Below are 18,337 nucleotides of genomic sequence, written 5' to 3'. Positions count from 1 at the left end.
GATCATTGTGATCTCAATGGCTTTCTAGTACCCCATGTGGTTAACGCTACTCCCTGCGCGTTATTGCTGCATCCACAACTGTTCAATCTTCTCCTGTCTCCGAAGCCCTCACAGTTGCATCCGCTTGGAATTCCTAAATTTGACTCGCAGTCAGTCTACGAGTTCACATCTCTCTCAGACGGTCCTGGCTGCGGCCAGCCCAAGTTCTAAGCCCCAGCTCACTATCTCTTACTTCGACATTTTCTACAGTGTCGGCCGTGGTTATCTCTATCAATGCCAGTTTTATATTGCTCCTCTGCCGCGAGAGAATTTAAAAGCAATTTTTTGGTCTAGCCACGGTCTCTATAATAGGGAATTTTCTTTAATGGTATCGGATTAGCTTGCTCACATCGTCGGTGTGGACATTATTAGGCGAAGAACGTCCCCCACCACATTGATCTCTTCAACCTGATTATGTGGATCATTGCGAGTCTGTCCATGTCAAAACCTGTCACGTGTCATCCAATTGAGATGTGTCTTGGTTCATCCGATGAATAACATACTTCTCGTCTTTATGTTACTGAAATCATATACATTATTCCACGTCTTTAACATCGCATAAGAGTTTTCCCTTCGGACATAACACGAACTATCGATTCTGACTGTCATGTTACATCAAATCCAGCCCTCTATTTATAGATCAGAGGGTATGGATGGAAAGAGGAGGGGAAGATGAAGCAATGCTGAAAATTTTAGCTCAATTGGAGATGTAGATCAAACGTTATGGCAGTTTGAAGTTGAGCGAATCCTAGCCCGTGATTTCCTTTTCTCTCCTTGTCAGCGTCATCATTTTCTGTTTCCATTAGAAGTCAAATTGCTCAAGATTATGCGCTCTTTGTCTTCTGCGTGTGCTCTTTTTGGAGTCCACGTGTACCTGAAAAGAGGACGAAAAAAAACAAAGAAAAAACATTAAAGGGACTCCTCTTCATGGATGACGTGCGGGCGTTTCAGCGTGTCCCACGTCGCTCTCTTTCTTCTCTTTTTTTAAAAATCAATGGACACAAGCGTGCCACATTGGTTGCACCATTTCAAAGAAAAAGGAAGTCAAAAAGTGAGATTTTGTCTTTTTGTGCCTTGTCCACGTGTCATTGATTGCAAAAAAACCATTTTTTGATTGGGCCACGTCATCCTGTGCCAAGAAAACTAAAACATTTTGTGCCAATCATCAACATTCACAAATCATCTCTTCAAAAATCATGAAGCGATGATTGCCAGGCTAATGATTGGTTGTCGCCAATCATCAACATTCACTATGATTCACTATTGTTCGATGAATCTAACAACTACACGTGGCGACAGGAATGAAAGGGCGAAAAATATAATTAAAAATTCATATCAATGAAAATAAAATCTCAAAAAAACATATAAATGTATATTTTGACTTAGAAAAATCATATTTTCCAAATTTAATGTCAAAAACTCCATAAAAATCATATTTTGTCTCAAAAATTATATTCTTTTAGAATCTATAGTAACAAAATTCCCAAAAAATACACATAAATGTAGAATATTCAATCATTCTAAAAAAGATTTAATCATTTTATGCTTGATAACATGCAAATATTAGTGATTAATGCAAATACACATGTATTAAAGTACTAAATATGCATCTTAGCAGACGAACGATCCCATCTTGACCTTCTAATCATGTTTGTGGATTTCTTGCTCTATCCAAGCTAAGAGTAATTTGAATGTGATGATTAAGAATTCGTGAGTCACACTCCAAAGATAATATTATATCCATAATATATCTTTAGTGTTTTAGGTCTTAAGACCAATTACAGGTGCGTAACATGAATCAGCATGATAGACAAATAGGTATAATACTATTTGGGATTTATGGTAATCAAATTAGTGAATTAAATCCCTAAAGAGAACTCATTGTCTATCCTTAGTGTCTCTAAATTAAAGGGTGTATGATCAACCATATGTATTGTATGATAACACCCCACATCAATTCAAATGAGATCATGTGATTGTCAGACAATCTGGAGGGACAATGAGAGGGAGATGGAATAATGTTGAAAGATGAACAAACATAGGGGGAAACCAAAAGGTCATCACTTCAGAGAGCTCAGAGAAGTTGTTATCATTGTAAGGGAAGAGCAACATGTGATAGAGGTGACAAAGAGCCAGGAGGAGAATACAAGAGAGAGAGAGAGAGAGAGAGGTGGATAGATAGATAGATAGATATAAAGAGAGAGAGAGAAGTTTTCAGGCATGATTTTGCAACATGCCTTGATCAGCCATTTCTAGCCCTTAAAGTCATGGTGCTTGGTTGGTAATTAACTTTTATCCATCAATGTAGGCTTGATCTAAATGATCCAACAGTACAGATAGAGGAGATTGAGAAAAGCGAATTCAGGATAAAAAATTATTAATAAATGAAAATCGACCAATCTAAGTCGGATTAATTTTCATTTATTTGATTCGACTTTTCTTCTACGCGCGATGCCGTGTTGTTCTCTGATTGGTCGACGCATTTGAACATACAATGGCGGTTCATTCTCGTAGTGCCACGTACCCGTGTCATTAAATCAAAATAAAGAAAAATAATAAAAGTAGATACAATATATAGTGATTTACACGTACATCAGCACCTTGTAACTTACACCCAATCACATATCACCACGCCACTTCCCGTGAACACGCTTTGTATGCACAGCATGGGAGGTGAACTTATTGCTTGGAGAGAGAATCTCGTGAAATTTTGCGGAAAATATCCTTATTAAATATGTGCGCACAAACCGATGCCGCCCAAAAAATATTTATGTGTATGTCCTTTTTGCTTCTCTCTCCTCCATTTTTGCTGAAAAAACCACGAAAAAATCCAGGTTAATTTGAATAAAATCATGCAGTTATTTTGATTGCTTACCATTACGGCCGAGAGATACTTTAAGGGCATAACTTAAACGCAACTTTAAGAGAACCCCCTTTGACTTTGGAAATTGATTAAAAACTCTTATTTTCCTTATAAATATGCTTTTTTCCATTTCAAAATTCATTTCATCCTCGAATCAGTTCCCAAAAAATCCAATGAAATTATATAAAAATCTAGAAATTTCAGTAGTCCATCCCCGCATTAATTGACATTTATATTAATTTTTGAACCTGCCATTTTCATTTAAAAATAATTATTCCAAGCTTACATAATTTCCATAAAATTCATAAAGTAAGGTAAAATCAGGAAAAAATCAGAGTTCACTTGGAAAGATTAATTAAGATGCAATATATGATAAAAACACTTTTTTAAACTCTTTAAATGAATAAAACTGTGGTAATTGATAGAAATAAATACCAAATTCAGTGTGTTATCGGGGAGAACAGTTGTGAAGCTAGGCTCTTGGTAGTAAACACCGGTACACAAAACTGAATAGCAGCAAAGAGCACATCGAGCCTCGTAGATGCCCCTATAAACTACGGCTAAAGAGGTAGTGGAGACAACACAGTCAACCTGCAAATATGGATTATTTAATTTGAAATATTCACTAGTTGAAGATTTATGTAACCACTGTGATGTCAAATTTTCCAATATTTTATAGCTATAGCTGGGGACCATCGCTGACTAAGCCACGGGCGCCAACAGACCTCATCGCGCAGCTCGACCCAACGTCCACGACCCTCTCTCAAGTACTCCACGTCGGCGATGAATGTGAGCTATTCATTTATGTTATTGTATTCCTATTTTTTTGAACAACTCGAATTGGGCTACCGTGTTTGCGCTCGTCCGTAGTCATTTTCTTTCACGTTCTCTTGTTGTTTCACAGTAAACCACATCACGAGGCAGTTGTCCCTATTTCAGCCCCACTTGGGCATCCCCCCTCTCCTATATAAAGGGATTGCATGCCCAAAGGAATCCTTGGAGCTTAATTAAAAAAGTAAAAGTTCATCTTCGATTGGGCTCCCGCCTCCTCCCTTAGGGAGTTATCTTTTATTGTTTTCAAGTGTAGCGTAGATCGTGGGAATCGCCTGCCATGACATCCTGCCCACGTCAAGATTCCATGGAGGAATCATCGTCACTGCACCCCTGTAGCTGTTGCTTGGAGCCTACATCGAGAATGTGAGTTCTTGATCATTTTTTGTTCAAGAAGCACGAAGAACCCTTTCCTTGGCCTGCTCTTGAAGCTGTCTCTGATGGCGCTGCCGTCGTGGCCACTTCGAGCTTTGGCGCCATCCACGCTATCACCAACGCCATTGCCGAACTGATGAAGGATGCCGCCGGTGTCATCATCCGGTCGGTACTAAGGCGAGGTTCGGGTACTGAGTGCTAACGTGGACGTCGTCCGTCGGTGTGGACCTAGCGAGATGCGACCAAGTGATGGGATGAAACACTAGATGATAGTACATGCAAGCCCCACTCGTGGGGTTCTCCGGGCCCCATGCCCAAGGCGGGCGACCGATGACAACGACGGTGACCTCCTGACCCTCGTCGGCGTGACGAAAGGAGTCTACGGCATCCCATGGATTAAAAATTCATCGGCGCTCTCACGTAATGGACGCACTCGGTCCGTACCTAGGGAAGACGCTCGTCGAACGCTCTTGTGTCCATTTACTCTTGCCTACCCTAACCCGAGCACGGTTGAGTGCAATGCGAATGGCATACGACAAAGGTAATTAACAGGCGGGCTAGCGGGCGAGGTAACTCTTGTCGACATCGCCTGGAGTCGTATGCCTGTAGATGCGGAGTACCAATGCGTGGGTTGAAGGAGCTCTGCGAAGTGCGACGGCGTTGCTCGTCTGGGTAGCAGCGTGCGGCGGCAGAGGGCGGCAGCAAGCGACGGGCGATGGCGGTGGCATGCGGAGTCCGAGGGCGGCGGCATGCGGCGGCCGAGGGCAGAAGCGTACGGCGGCCGAGGACACTGCCGTGCGGTGACCGAGACGGTGACGTCGGCGAGCAGCGGTGCCGTCGCGGCGGATGGTGGCAGCGTCGCGGGCAGCCACCAGCGGCGGGCAGCGGCCCCATGCGGTGTGAGGCAGCCTCCGTGCTGCGAACCCGTGCGACGGGTGGCGGCCCTAGAGGTCGGGGCGGTGGAACCCTCGATCTGGGACCCCGCCGGCGGCGGCGGCTGCTGCCTAGGGTTCCGTCAGCAGGGCCGACGGAACAGGAGGTGGTGGGGCGGGACAGGCGGCCAAAGTCAGCCCGCTCCGCCCTTCTCTCTCTCACCCTCTTTTTTCCCTCCCTTTTTTGATTCTTTTATTTTCCAAAATTGAAAGAAGACTTCCCTTAGGCGCGCTCTCCTTCCCTTGTGTAGGGAGGGTGGTGGACCCTAAGGAGGACCGAAAGAGGGGACCTATTAAGGAAGGACCCCACTTAAGACCAAGAAGACATAGTTCAAAAATTCAAAGCGAACGGAAGCAACGGGAGAGGTTCGAAGGAAAAGACGAACCGAAAAAGGGCCTATCCGATGATGATGGCTCGAAAATCAAACCTATTTAGATAACTTCGCCCCTTGCTTTGGCGGCCGATCTGCCTGGGCTCGGCGGCGGGTGTCACCGGCAGCGGCGGGGTCTTTGGCGCCGTCTTTGATTGATCGGGGTCTCGTTCTCCATCACCAACCCGACGCGCCACTGTGCTCCTGTTCCACGCCCGTGCGCATCCACGCTGGCGCGCCTCAGATTTGGCTGCCGCCATGCACAAGCCGCGCCCCCGCGAACCCGCTCCCCCGCGCCCTGCGCACCCACGCGTTTCTCGTGCCACCACGTGTACTAGCAGGCACCCCTGCCCCCGCCCTCCGCGGCTCTACGCCCTGCGCGTCCCACCCCTGCCCCGCCCTGCGCGACCTCGTGATCTGCGCATCCACTCATCGCGCACAGCGCCGACACGCCCTCCGTCGGCTGTGACCATCGCCGTCGTGATAAAGACAACCACATCTATACCTTGTCCTATTTATGATATCATCATTCCGGAATTTTTCTTAGCTAAAAAGGGTCAGGAGCTCGAGCAAAATCTCAGAGATATCTCACTTCTTCTAAATATTCGGCATAATAAATATTATACAAGTATGCTTTCTAGTAATTGACTATAGGGGATCTAGAAAATGCTATCACTAACTACTGGCCGAAAGGTGTTCGTTGAATCATGATACTTTTGGCTATCTATTCTATTAGGGATCCATGGTTGATACTGTGTCTCCTACTGATCCTCAGAAAACGTCCCATAATTGTTGTGGGCACTGCTTCAGTGATATTGCAAGTATTTTTAAGAATCTTCCCAAGCTTCAAAATCAAGGTTCTGATCATACAGAGGTGTACTTACCTAACATCAGTTATCCTGGGATGGCGTCTCCGGGAAGGAATGGCGCCATAGCTATTGGCGACATGCATATTCCCCCTTCTGCAGTTCTGGTATCCCATTGATGGAGAGAAATCAGGTCTATTAAAAAGAAATAGTTGGTCTCAGCTGGATCATATAATCTGTTTATGTTTTGGATCTCTCTTGGAATGTATAAAAAGGAGTGAACTCTTGGCCGTGGGAACTGGCATCTTAGAGATATAATAAAAAACAGATAAACAATAGTGGAAGAGCGGTTATTAAAAGAATAAGACTTAGAAAGGCAAAAGGCAAGTCAAGTCGGAATATGGGACGGAAGAAGTACAGATGGAGAAATAAAAGTAGTTCGATAGTCTGGGAGACTAATGGCTATCAGGACACAAATAGATATATCATGAATAATCTCTTCCTTTTCCGTACAAATTTAAATTTCCCGGGTTTCCTGCTTGTTTAAGACCCCCGGTCTAAAGTGCGCGTGGCGCGATTCGGTTGGGATCCAGGCGGTGTTCTTTCCCAAGGGGTTGGCCGAGTAGATCCAACGTGCAGAGAGGGGCTGGCCAACAGGATGTCAGTCGGTTCTCGGGCAAAGGAGGTAGCAATAGATGGCTCCCAAAGTTCAGATGCAGTAATGCCGGAGCAACTCGCTCGTCAACGGTAGAATCGGTCAAAACTAACTGTAAACCGGTTTATTTTATTCCATCCCGTAACAAACCCTGAAGCTACCTATACGTCTGTTAAATACGGTTGAGTCAGGCCGTTGATTTATTTCACAACGGCAGACTATCGTTCTCAGAATAAGCCAATGCGGTATTGCGGAATTAAAACTGGGTACTCTAGGAATCAGGGGTTCTCCCCCGACGAGAATTGTAGAAACTCGTTGAATAAGTAGCAGCGTTACCTCTGGTCGACAGAAACCAGCGGTCGAGTGACACTATTATCAGATAAACAGATCCCGAGACCTTTTGGCTCTGCGAACACCGTAAAGTTCCTCAAACTGACTCGGGGATAGTGAACGCGTAAGTCGGAGAAGAAGTATTTTATCTTTTTAAAATTGCACATATTATTTTGACAGAGAAGAAGCGGCAAGAAAACATTACGGATCTCCGTTAAGGATATTCTTTAGCCCTCATGACTGCAAGACGAGGCCGAAACAATATGCACAAATCCCGGCCAGGGACGGGATTGCCTAGGGATCTATGACCTAAGAAGGGGAAAGGATGGCCTCGAGAAGTTCTTTGGGTGTTCGGTTTATCTACGGATGCAGAATGACGTGACATGTTCCCAAAGGAGCTCTTCCATGCCAAAGTTTTTGCTGGAAAGTGGTATTTCTATATCACAAAAAAAAAAGTATACTTCATTGCACAATTTGTTTCGTTACACCAGGCGTCATCTGGTACATGCTTAGTACGAATCTCAGCGGGAGGGTGGCAGGGCCACGTTCTTGCACATTGGACAAGCATTGGTTCGCGTAAGCCACCTCGCAATGCAACTGGTGTGGAACTTGTGGATGCACGGCAGTGTCGCCACCTCTTCCCCGATCCTATAGTCTTGCTGCAGAATCAGAGAGAGACACGCACATTGTAAGAAAAAACATTGTTACGATAGGAACGCAAAGGAAACGGCACGGTTATTCTTTTTACCAAGCAAACGGAGCAAGAGTCCGCATCTTTTCCGCAGGCGGGCGAGTAATTTACTGACCATAGAAGCCGCAGGATGTCTTCTTCCGTCCGCCCAGAGCCGGCTACTCGTTTCACCTGGATCAAGAGCACGCGTGAACGCGGTAAGACCTGACCGCGGCGGACGAGAGAACGAACCCATTCTAAGCGAAGAAAAATACGCATCGTGGGTCTCTTGCCTGAGAGTGTGGTCGGTCACCATTCGAGCCATCCGCAAGCTCGTTGCGATGGCGTCGTCGACTGTGGCGTTGACCCACGTATGTCGACGGCAGAGATGCCGGGATTTCCTCGACATGGATAATCTCCTGCATGCCAAACATGCAAGCCAAGAAACATTATTAGATAAATGTATCGTTTACTCGCGTGTCTGGACAGCTATCGGGCGGAAAGAGATCTTTCTTGAGACGGCAATGACTGATCCTCACATCGGCATGGGCTATCCTCTGTGCTCGGCGGCGGCTGGACACCCCTGCGCTTCTGTGCGCAGATCCGCCGTTGCCGCGGTGGAAAATCGGTGCAGCACTTGAACTCCCTGGAAACAGAGCCACCGAGAAAACCAAGTTAAAAGAAGAAGACCCAGGACGAGAAACCCCATTGGAGTATAGCTTGGACAGAAATCCCGACATCGATCTTCAGATCCACGCTCACGCCGCTTCTCACCCTCACGTAGATTGTGCAGTCGTCTTCCTGCGGGCTGAAATAAATATCATTCGGACGTCAATAAACACGAAAACAACAAAAAAGAAGGGGGGAGAAATTAAAAGAGGGACGGGTGTTGGATGAAATTAAAAGTTGAAGAGGAAATGGGTCGCGGCCGGATCGACTATCCTCGTTCGTCATAGGACGATGAGAAAGATGTGAAACTAAGGTATTAAGATTGTGCAACGCACGTGCGTGAGAAGCCCTGCTCCATGGCAGTCGTGGAAGCAGATGGATGTCGTCTCTCTTGGTTTGCTCTTGCTGTAGTTCTCCCCACGACCAGGCGCAGGTATGAACAAAGGAAAGAATGGAGGAGGAAGTGATGAATGATGGGGAAGAATACGCAGAGAGGGGAAACTGAGAAAAGATGAATCAGTGCGCACTGCTTGAAGACATGGAAAAGGGAGACAATGTGCAGATTTATAGCCTAAGTTCAACCGTTTCCGGTAACTAACGCACGGAAAGGCCGCGCTCTCCTCCTCAAGTGTCCCCAATTTCTTGTTTTGAATAAGTCAGGAGACTATGCGCCCGCCAAATGTTTTAAGGCCGGCAGCTACGTAGCACCGTTGGATCATTTTTTCGCATGGTTTTGTCAAATTTTGAATGACCGTTTTAATTGACTATTCATCGACGTAACGAGATTAGCTCGTAATATTTAAATATGGCATCCAGTGATTATGAGAGCGATGTTGAAAATTATATCGACCCTAGCGTTGAGGTAACCTCTTATTATTTGTTTCCGCCTCCACCGATTTCGCTTTTATCGTTGCATTCTGACTATGAAGCGGTGAGTAAATAGTTAGAAATCACAAAATAATATATTTAAGTGAAATGTTAAATTAGGAGTTATAAAACTAAAATTATTGGGGCCGTCTCCTTATATCTACCCATGGGAGCCGGTACTTGTATTACGAAAATGAATAACCTATTCCCGCTAAAGTCGACCATACTTTCTCCTCAGTTAAGACATTTGATCCATTGGCTTGCAAGTTCGGGGGTTGTACGTAAGAGGCACTAATTGAAATTACGACACGATTTCAATTAGTTTTATTTATTCGAATTCCATCCGATTTTCCCTTGGCCCTGCAAGTTCGCCGGATATACCTGACGCCAACTAAGTCAAAAATTTTTGTGGACTGCTATCTGGATTTTCTCGGTGGATTTCCGTTATTTTTATCGATTCACCTTACATATCTCGTCAAGAAATCTCGAATACCTTGTGAAGGGTCCGATTTGGCATGAAACGCAAATATTTTGTCATCCTATTGTATTATAAATTAATATAATTTTGTTGTGAGTCTGATTCAAACAAGTCACATTAAAAGGGTGTTATAGTAGGACAGGACGATGATCTAAATGATTATCAGTATTAAGCTTCGTCATAAAAATTTGGATACGAAACGACGAAACTTGGTGCTATCCGTTTTTATTTGAATTTGTAAGACGTTTTCAGCCAAGTTTATATAGCGGATGGATGACCAAGATTCAAGTAACTATAAGTTTTTTTTTTTTTTTTAATTTGTGTTACTGGCCATGATCTGATTTAGATAATCTGTAAAAAGTATACTAGTCATCAGTTTGGACAGTATATTCGAAGAAATGATCTGTCCATTATATCAAATCTAGACCATTCGCGCCTATATATATATATATATATATATATATATATATAGCTCAAAGAATTTGAGTTATGGAAAAAATATAATTCTAACCTTTGGAATTTTCAACGAGTCAATAAGCATATATTCTTAACGTAACGAAGAACTTCAAAAGCTTTCTTATATTTATTTTTAATTAAATTAATGAAACAGAATCACAGTTGACTAAAAGATCATTTACGCTATTGACAACAGTTTATCGGCCGTTGGAAATACAGGAAAATATTAAAACAGAGCAGCACATGAATGGCCTCGTGCACCAAAAGGTTATATCTGGAAAGACATGGAGGGTTATAAAATTAATGAGAAGACTACAAATGGTGTGATTAAACACAAATTTGATCGTGTCGTTAGAATTGAGTCTGATACTATTAAACTTTTTATTCCCTTGTGCAAAATATAGAATGTACATAATGAGAAAATGGGTTGATCCATATGGAGGGAGCTGGGTATAAACTTGTAAATACTGTCTCTTTGTCTTGATTATAACTTTTTGAAGAAAAGGAAAACTGCCAAATTACTTATATGCTTTTTGTTATGTTATTTTCAGAATACTAGGATTGTTTCATATGTTTCTATTGGTCAGAATTATAGTTTGCACACCGTAGTCTGAGATGAAGTCAAAATCCATTTGCAGACCACAACTATATAAGATTAAAACATATACTCGTATGTTTTTCATAACTTGAGGAGGCTATCCTTAATTCAAAATCAAAACCAGATCGGCGAATATTTTTTTACTTTCAAAGACGTGATATTCTGTATAGAGCATTAAGTTTTATAACAATCCAGTCAATATTCAATGTAGAGAAGTTAGAGGTAGCGATGTAGTTTGATAACGCGGCAAAACTGGGGGAAATGGATCTATTTACTAGATATTAAATTTATCTTCAAACCTGAAATGATAAATGTGATAAGGAACATAACAGAATGTTGTCCTAGTGCTTATGTATTAATCTAGATTGAAGTCAAGTGTTCTTCGCCTCCAACGAAACCCTTTCTGAACTAATTTTAACAATCCAATGGAAAGAGGACGAAGGGACAAAACTACCCTGAAAATGTCAGGTCAAACCAATTGCTGGATCTCAATATATCAAAGTTTGAAAATTGACGATTTCTAGGTGTCCCCTTTATTTTTTTCTCTGTCCTACAGCCGCTGCCAGCGCATTCAGGATTCCTGTGTATTGATTCATGAACAACATACATTCGCAACCATCTCCACCATTGGTCATTTTTCTCATGAAACTCTTACGACCTCGTGTTATCTGTGAAAAAGCCAGGGGCGTTAAATTGCAAGAAACATAGACAGAGATATAGAGTAAGAGATTAATATACCTGATCAAAGGTGGCGGTCATGCTAAGTCTCAACTTTTCTTGCTGCTGGTCAAGCCATTCATTGCATAAGGTAAGTAAGTTCGTTACCAGCCTAATAATTCCACGTGTTGAAAATCGGGTTGTATTTAATGCAGGAAAAGGACGCCATTTTTATTTTGATTTAAATGCTAATTGAGAAGCTCTCTCACTCCTGTCTTGTGTCCTACAAAGCTAAAGAAAAGCACTTATTAACGCATAATTGGCCTGCAATATAGGACTAAATCCAATGTTTGTAAACTGAACTTGAACATGGCACCCAGCAAAATGACATGTATACTATATAAAATATTATTAAAAGCTCAAACAAATCAAAAATATCATTTATGCATGACTGAATAATTTTCGGTTGAACTAAGTGGCTGAAAATTTGAGAAAAGTACAAAAACAATCCTTATAAAAACTAGTGTCTCTACTCATGGAAACAAATGTTCTTTGGCTCATAGAATCCACTTTTCCCCAAAATAATGTCAGAAAAATTGGCAAAAATAGCGTTCAACTCATAAAAATTCATAATTTAGAATGAAGGTTATTTTAACTAATTTATATATTGACAACATGCAAAATTTTAATGTAATATGTATATATGTATATATGCAAAATTTTGAAAGAGGAAGAAGTAAAATAGAGATATGAAATTGAGAGAGGGAGAGGAGAAATGGAGTTATAAAATCGAGGAGGGAGAACAAAAATGGAGTTATGAAATTAGTAGATGGAGAAGTTAAATGGAGATATGAAAGTGAGAGAGGAGAAGAGAAATAGAGATATGAAATTGAGAGAGGAGAGAGGAGTAATAGAGTTATGAAATTAAGAGATGGGGAAAGAATAGTGATATAATATTGAAAGAGGAAGAAGTAAAATAGAGATATGAAATTCAGAGAGGAGAAGAGAAATGGAGTTATGAAATTACTAGATGGAGAAGTAAAATGTAGTTATGAAATTAATAGATGGAGAAGTTAAATCAAGATATGAATTTGAGAGAGGAGAAGAGAAATAGAGATATGAAATTGAGAGAGGGAGAAGTAAAATAGAGATATGAAACTGATAGAGAGAGAAGTGAAATAGAGTTATGAAATTAAGAGATGGAGAAGTAAAATGGGGATATGAAATTGAGAGAGGGAGAAGTAAACTAGAGATATGAAATTGAGAGAGGAGAAGAGAAATAGAGATAAGAAATTGAGAGAGGGAAAGGAGTAATAGAGTTATGAAATTAAGAGAAGGGGAAAAATAGTGATATGAAATAGAAAGAGGAAGAAGTAAAATAGAGATATGAAATTGAGAGAGGGAGAAGAGAAATGGAGTTATGAAATTACTAGATGGAGAAGTAAAATGGAGATATGAATTTGAGAGATGGAGAAGTAAAATGGAGATAGGAAATTGAGAGAGGGAGAAGTAAAATAGGGATATGAAATTGAGAGAGGAGAAGAAAAATAGAGATAGGAAATTGACAGAGATATGAAATTGAGAGGGAGAAAAAAATAGAGATAGGAAATTGACAGAGGAGAAGAAAATAGAGCTATGAAATTGAGAAAGGGAGAAGTAAAATAGAGATATGAAAGTGAGGAGGAGAACAAAAATGGAGTTATGAAATTGATGGAGGAGAAGTAAAATAGGGATATGAAATTGAGAGAGGAGAAGAAAAACAGAGATAGGAAATTGACAGAGATATGAAATTGAGAGAGGAGAACAAAAATAGAGATATGAAATTGAGAGAGGAGAAGAAAAATAGAGCTATGAAATTGAGAAAGGGAGAAGTAAAATAGAGATATGAAAGTGAGAGAGGAGAGGACTAAGAGATAGGAAATTGAGAGAGGACGAAGATAACGGGAGAGAAAAGATAGAGAAAAAGAGGAAGCTGAGAGGAAAGATAGAGAGAGAGCTGAAATTGACGAAAACAGAAGAGCAATGGTCCTATTTTGCCAGCAGAACATCGACTTACCCTGTTGCCTTCTGCGCCTTTTGCCGCCGTTGCTCGCCGTTGCCCGCCGTTGCCCGCCAGTGCTCGCCGATGCCCGCTCCCCCCGTTCCCAGAAAACAAGGTTCAAAACTTTAAAAAATCGAAATACTTACCTCATATGAAATTTCTTAAAAGAACTAACTTATATGAAATGTTTATGAAATTCGATGCGGATATCGAAAACCGATATCCGCATCCGATATCCGATACCGTCATCTGTCCCCCTGAGACGGGAGACGGATCACGGCATCGGACGGATACCGGTATCGGATATCGGCACTGTAGCAACCGATATCCGATACCGATATCCGGTATCTGGATATCGGAAAAAACCGGTACCGGAAGTTTCCAGTACCGGCATCCGTCCAGCATCCGTCCCGATACCGGTATTCGGTACCGGCATCGGGACGGGCGAACACTAATCAGTACCTTGTAAGTTACACCCAATCACATATCACCACGCCACTTCCCGTGAACACGCTTTGTATGCACAGCATGGGAGGTGAACTTATTGCTTGGAGAGAGAATCTCGTGGAATTTCGCAGAAAATATCCTTATTAAATATGTGCCCACAAACCGACGTCGCCCAAAAAAATTTTATGTGTATGTCCTTTTTGCTTCTCTCTCCTCCATTTTTCCTGAAAAAAACCATGAAAAAATCCTGGTTAATTTGAATAAAATCTTGCAGTTATTTTGATTGCTTACCATCACGGCCGAGAGATACTTTAAGGGCATAACTGAAACGCAACTTTAAGAGAACCCCCTTTGACTTTGGAAATTGATTAAAAACTCTTATTTTCCTTATAAATATGCTTTTTTCCATTTCAAAATTCATTTCTTCCTCGAATCAGTTCCCAAAAAATCCAATGAAATTATATAAAAATCTAGAAATTTCAGTAGTCCATCCCCGCATTAATTGACATTCATATTAATTTTTGAACCTGCCATTTTCATTTAAAAAGAATTATTCCAAGCTTACATAATTTACATAAAATTTATAACGTAAGATAAAATCAGGAAAAAATCAGAGTTCACTTGGAAAGATTAATTAAGATGCAATATATGATAAAAACCCTGTTTTAAACTCTTTAAATGAATAAAACTGTGGTAATTGATAGAAATAAATACCAAATTCAGTGTGTTATCGGGGAGAACAATTGTGAAGCTAGGCTCTTGGTAGTAAACATCGGTACACAAAACTGAATAGCAGCAAAGAGCACATCGAGCCTCGTAGATGCCCCTATAAACTACGGCTAAAGAGGTAGTGGAGACTGTTGGGTTCTGGTGGCTTTGAGATGGATGAGCAACACAAAACGATGCGCAGCGGAAAACGTAATTGCGAATCGAACGGCATCAACAAAACTATTAAAACGGCGTACCTTTACACGAATCTGATTCATGATTTCTTCGATCCCGGAGCAAGACGAGTCGAGCTGCTCAAGTGTGCAGCCTCTAGACGTATTCACGCGATCCTCGGCACGTGGGATCTCCTCCTTCTCGTAGAGGAGCCTTGTTCGATCTCCGTCGGCGTCGTTACGGCGTCTCGATCACATCAAGGGTGGAGAGGGGGTGTGGGGAGAGTGGAGAAGAAGGGGAAGGCCCCTGAACAATTCTGGCCTAGGTGAATTTCGTTCAGGGCCTTTCCCTATTTATACTAAGTGGGTATTTTTCATAAAAACCCCCAAAACTTAAGTATATCTTCCAACGTCGAAAAGACCATTTGCGTGTGACCCTCTAGGCCCATGTATCAGTCTAGTTAACGACTCCAGCGGCCCAATAACCTTTATTGGCCTTCCAAATTAATTAACTATATCATCATATAGATTAATTAATGTCAGATCGATTTAACCCAATTGATAGGTCGAGACTCCGACACGTGGGGTGCCAGCTACACCTCGTGTCCTAGAAGATACAAAGGAGTGTGTATCGACTCACTCATGGAACCTGTTCGTCATCGGTTACCGTGTATGTATAATCCCTCATCCACTTGACGCTCCTTGGATGACTTTGGGTATGGTCAGCTGTCAAACCCTAATCGGTCATCCGAGTTAGTACTGATGCATTTGGAAATCATCGGAGAACTCTTCTCCGATATTTCACTGCCAAGGACTTAGTTGCATCGTCTTCCTTGAGCTGTCACCTCTTATACCGAGGGTGGGCGATCCCATCTTGACCACTCAATCGCCGCGTACTTCTTGATGCACGAACTAAGACCGTTTAGAATCCCATGATTAGAGACTCGTTGGCCATAGCCAAAGTACAACCGTCCATCCACAAGATGTCTTTGGTGTCTCAGGTCTAAGGATCGCTTATACAACCGTGACGTGAATCAACCTGATTGACAGTTCGGTATAATACCATTCAGGGATTCATACGGATCAATTCGGTGAACTCTTTCCACTAAAGAGCACCCACTATCTATCCTTAGTGTCGCCACACTAATGGCTACGGGACTGGCCATACTCATCACATGAGTGAGGCTAGATAGTGCTATTCTATCAAGATACTTTGATGTCCTTCTCGCATATCCTTTGAGTAGGAATGTTTAGAACACATGCTTAAAGACTAGTGATATCCGCATTACGATCTCATCATAATTCACTAAGTCCGATCATGTATTCATGGATTTCATTATACGCATCACACGTGCACTATAATGAATATGTTCTATTAATGAATATGGAACGAGATGTGGAATGTGTGATTGGCTTGACGGCCACATATATTTCCATCAATCTCCCACTTGGACAAAAGCCAATCACTCTTAGTGAACAAACACTTTGTTTACAAGTGATACTCAAGATACAGTGAGCTAATGGCTTCATCTATGGATCTGCTATAATGTCGGTCAATGGAACACTTCCATTATGTAATCTCCTACTAAAGATGATCTTCCTAATCAAGTGGTGTGTCTTAAGAAGTTCTCCAACTTCAGATGAGACCTAGACTATTTCACTTGTGCATTAGCACCATTGGTGTCACACAACAATGGAATAGGGTTTATGATCAAATATTAATGCATGGTTAGTGATGAACATTTCAATCATTATTTCTTCTTGTGGTAACATCAACTACAATGATGTACTCCACTCTCGTCGTCAAGTTTTAAGTTGACCTACTTGGAAACCTTCCAATAGGTTATACTTTTATACAATAAAACATAACTTCAAATGTAGACTTTCTATCATTTGAATCTCATTGAGAACTCAATTTTATGTAGCCCTTGAGTTTCAACGCATCTTCTCCATGAGCGTAATCACTTATTTTTGTCTTCTCAAGACATCCAAAACACATATGATATTGTTTTAGTGCTCATAACTATTAGAGCTCATGCCGCTTCTGGCATAACACATAGAATGATGTGCATGATTAATCTCATTATCATGACACAATGAACCTCTCTCAGAGTTCCCCATCCCAAAACTCCTTTTGGAGATGATGTCTATGTTTATGGATTTGGAGAGTAGTGACCTTATTGACCTATCTCTATAGATCGGTATTCTCGATACATAGGTTACTTCTCCAAAATCCTTTCATGGAGAAGATATTTGACAGTCATTCTTTTATAGAGTATAACATTCCTACATCATTCTCAATGAGTAGAATGTATCCTACACAAAGAATATGATAATTATGATCGTATTTGTGCTCCCAGTGGTCATCGTGTATACTCGCATGGCTGGTTCTTCATTCTCAATGAAGACATGAGATTTGATCACTCTATCAAAACTCATATTCTAACCTCAGAATGTGTGCTTCAATCCATAATTGGATTCTGGCAGCTTGCACACTTGGATGTTTGTTTTAGGTTGTATCATATACACCTTCATCCATTTATTGATTCGTAATCATAGTGTGCATCTATGGCGAGAACGATTCTGGTGGACTGTATCATGGCAGCTAGTGTGAACCCTTACTCCATGAACTTTTCCTTTGAACAATTTCAATCCTTCCATCACCACCTAATCTTTATCAAAAGATTACTTACTCATAATGGGTACCATACCCTTTAGAGTGTCAACCAAGTTCACAACTTTGTTGAGATGTGTGGACCAAATTCCAGAATTCATATGTTCTCGCTCATTCCAAAAGTTAGAATAGCCTCTTCATATGTTAGAGATCAACATCTCTTAGGTAGAGTGTTCTGACATTAACTCAAAATCACGATGTCCAACATTATGATCGAGTTATTTATCCACTTCTACCAAACATATGAACCTCGTTGGTATACTTGTGAACAAGTTTCGGACTAACTCCTTATCTAATGAGATTATGATATTTATGGATCAGGAATTCCTTCTGAGACTACTTTGGCTCCCACTATCTTCTCGTAGAAGATATGTGTCTTCCAACAAGACAATCCTTAGTCAATAAAACACTTTTGTTTCCTAGGATGGTAAAAGTAGTATCCAAAATTTCCAATTTGGATATCCATAAAATCCATATTTTATAGTCCTCAACTCCATCTTATCTGTGTCAAGCCTCATCCTTTGGGCAAAACTTCCCATTTGTAAACTTGGGCTTCATTCTATTTCCACAACTCTTATGAAATAGAATTCACAGATTAAATGGTTAACAAGTACAGCATTCATCCAATTACAATGATTGCATGTACACATGGGTTCACTAGAAGTCTTAAGTTGCTCGTCATGGAATCCACTATGTC

General features: G+C 41.3%; 2 long non-coding RNA genes across 2 annotated transcripts; both read right to left on the bottom strand.

Moving 5' to 3' along the window:
- Positions 1 to 7,643: 7,643 nt before the first annotated feature.
- Positions 7,644 to 8,481, bottom strand: LOC144700432 (uncharacterized). The gene is made up of 4 exons (XR_013580761.1): positions 8,412 to 8,481; positions 8,166 to 8,291; positions 7,951 to 8,064; positions 7,644 to 7,861 (listed from the first exon to the last, which is right to left on the bottom strand). It is a non-coding gene; the product is annotated as an uncharacterized LOC144700432 (long non-coding RNA).
- A 4-nt stretch (positions 8,482 to 8,485) lies between these two features.
- On the bottom strand, positions 8,486 to 9,925 carry LOC144700431 (uncharacterized). The gene is made up of 3 exons (XR_013580760.1): positions 8,877 to 9,925; positions 8,611 to 8,680; positions 8,486 to 8,518 (listed from the first exon to the last, which is right to left on the bottom strand). It is a non-coding gene; the product is annotated as an uncharacterized LOC144700431 (long non-coding RNA).
- Positions 9,926 to 18,337: the final 8,412 nt, after the last annotated feature.

This window comes from Wolffia australiana, chromosome 3 (assembly GCF_029677425.1).
Source record: "Wolffia australiana isolate 7733 chromosome 3, ASM2967742v1".
In the NCBI taxonomy this organism is placed as follows: domain Eukaryota; kingdom Viridiplantae; phylum Streptophyta; class Magnoliopsida; order Alismatales; family Araceae; genus Wolffia; species Wolffia australiana.
The sequence above is the reverse complement of the archived record's forward strand: the minus strand, read 5'-3'. Positions and strand labels throughout refer to the sequence as shown.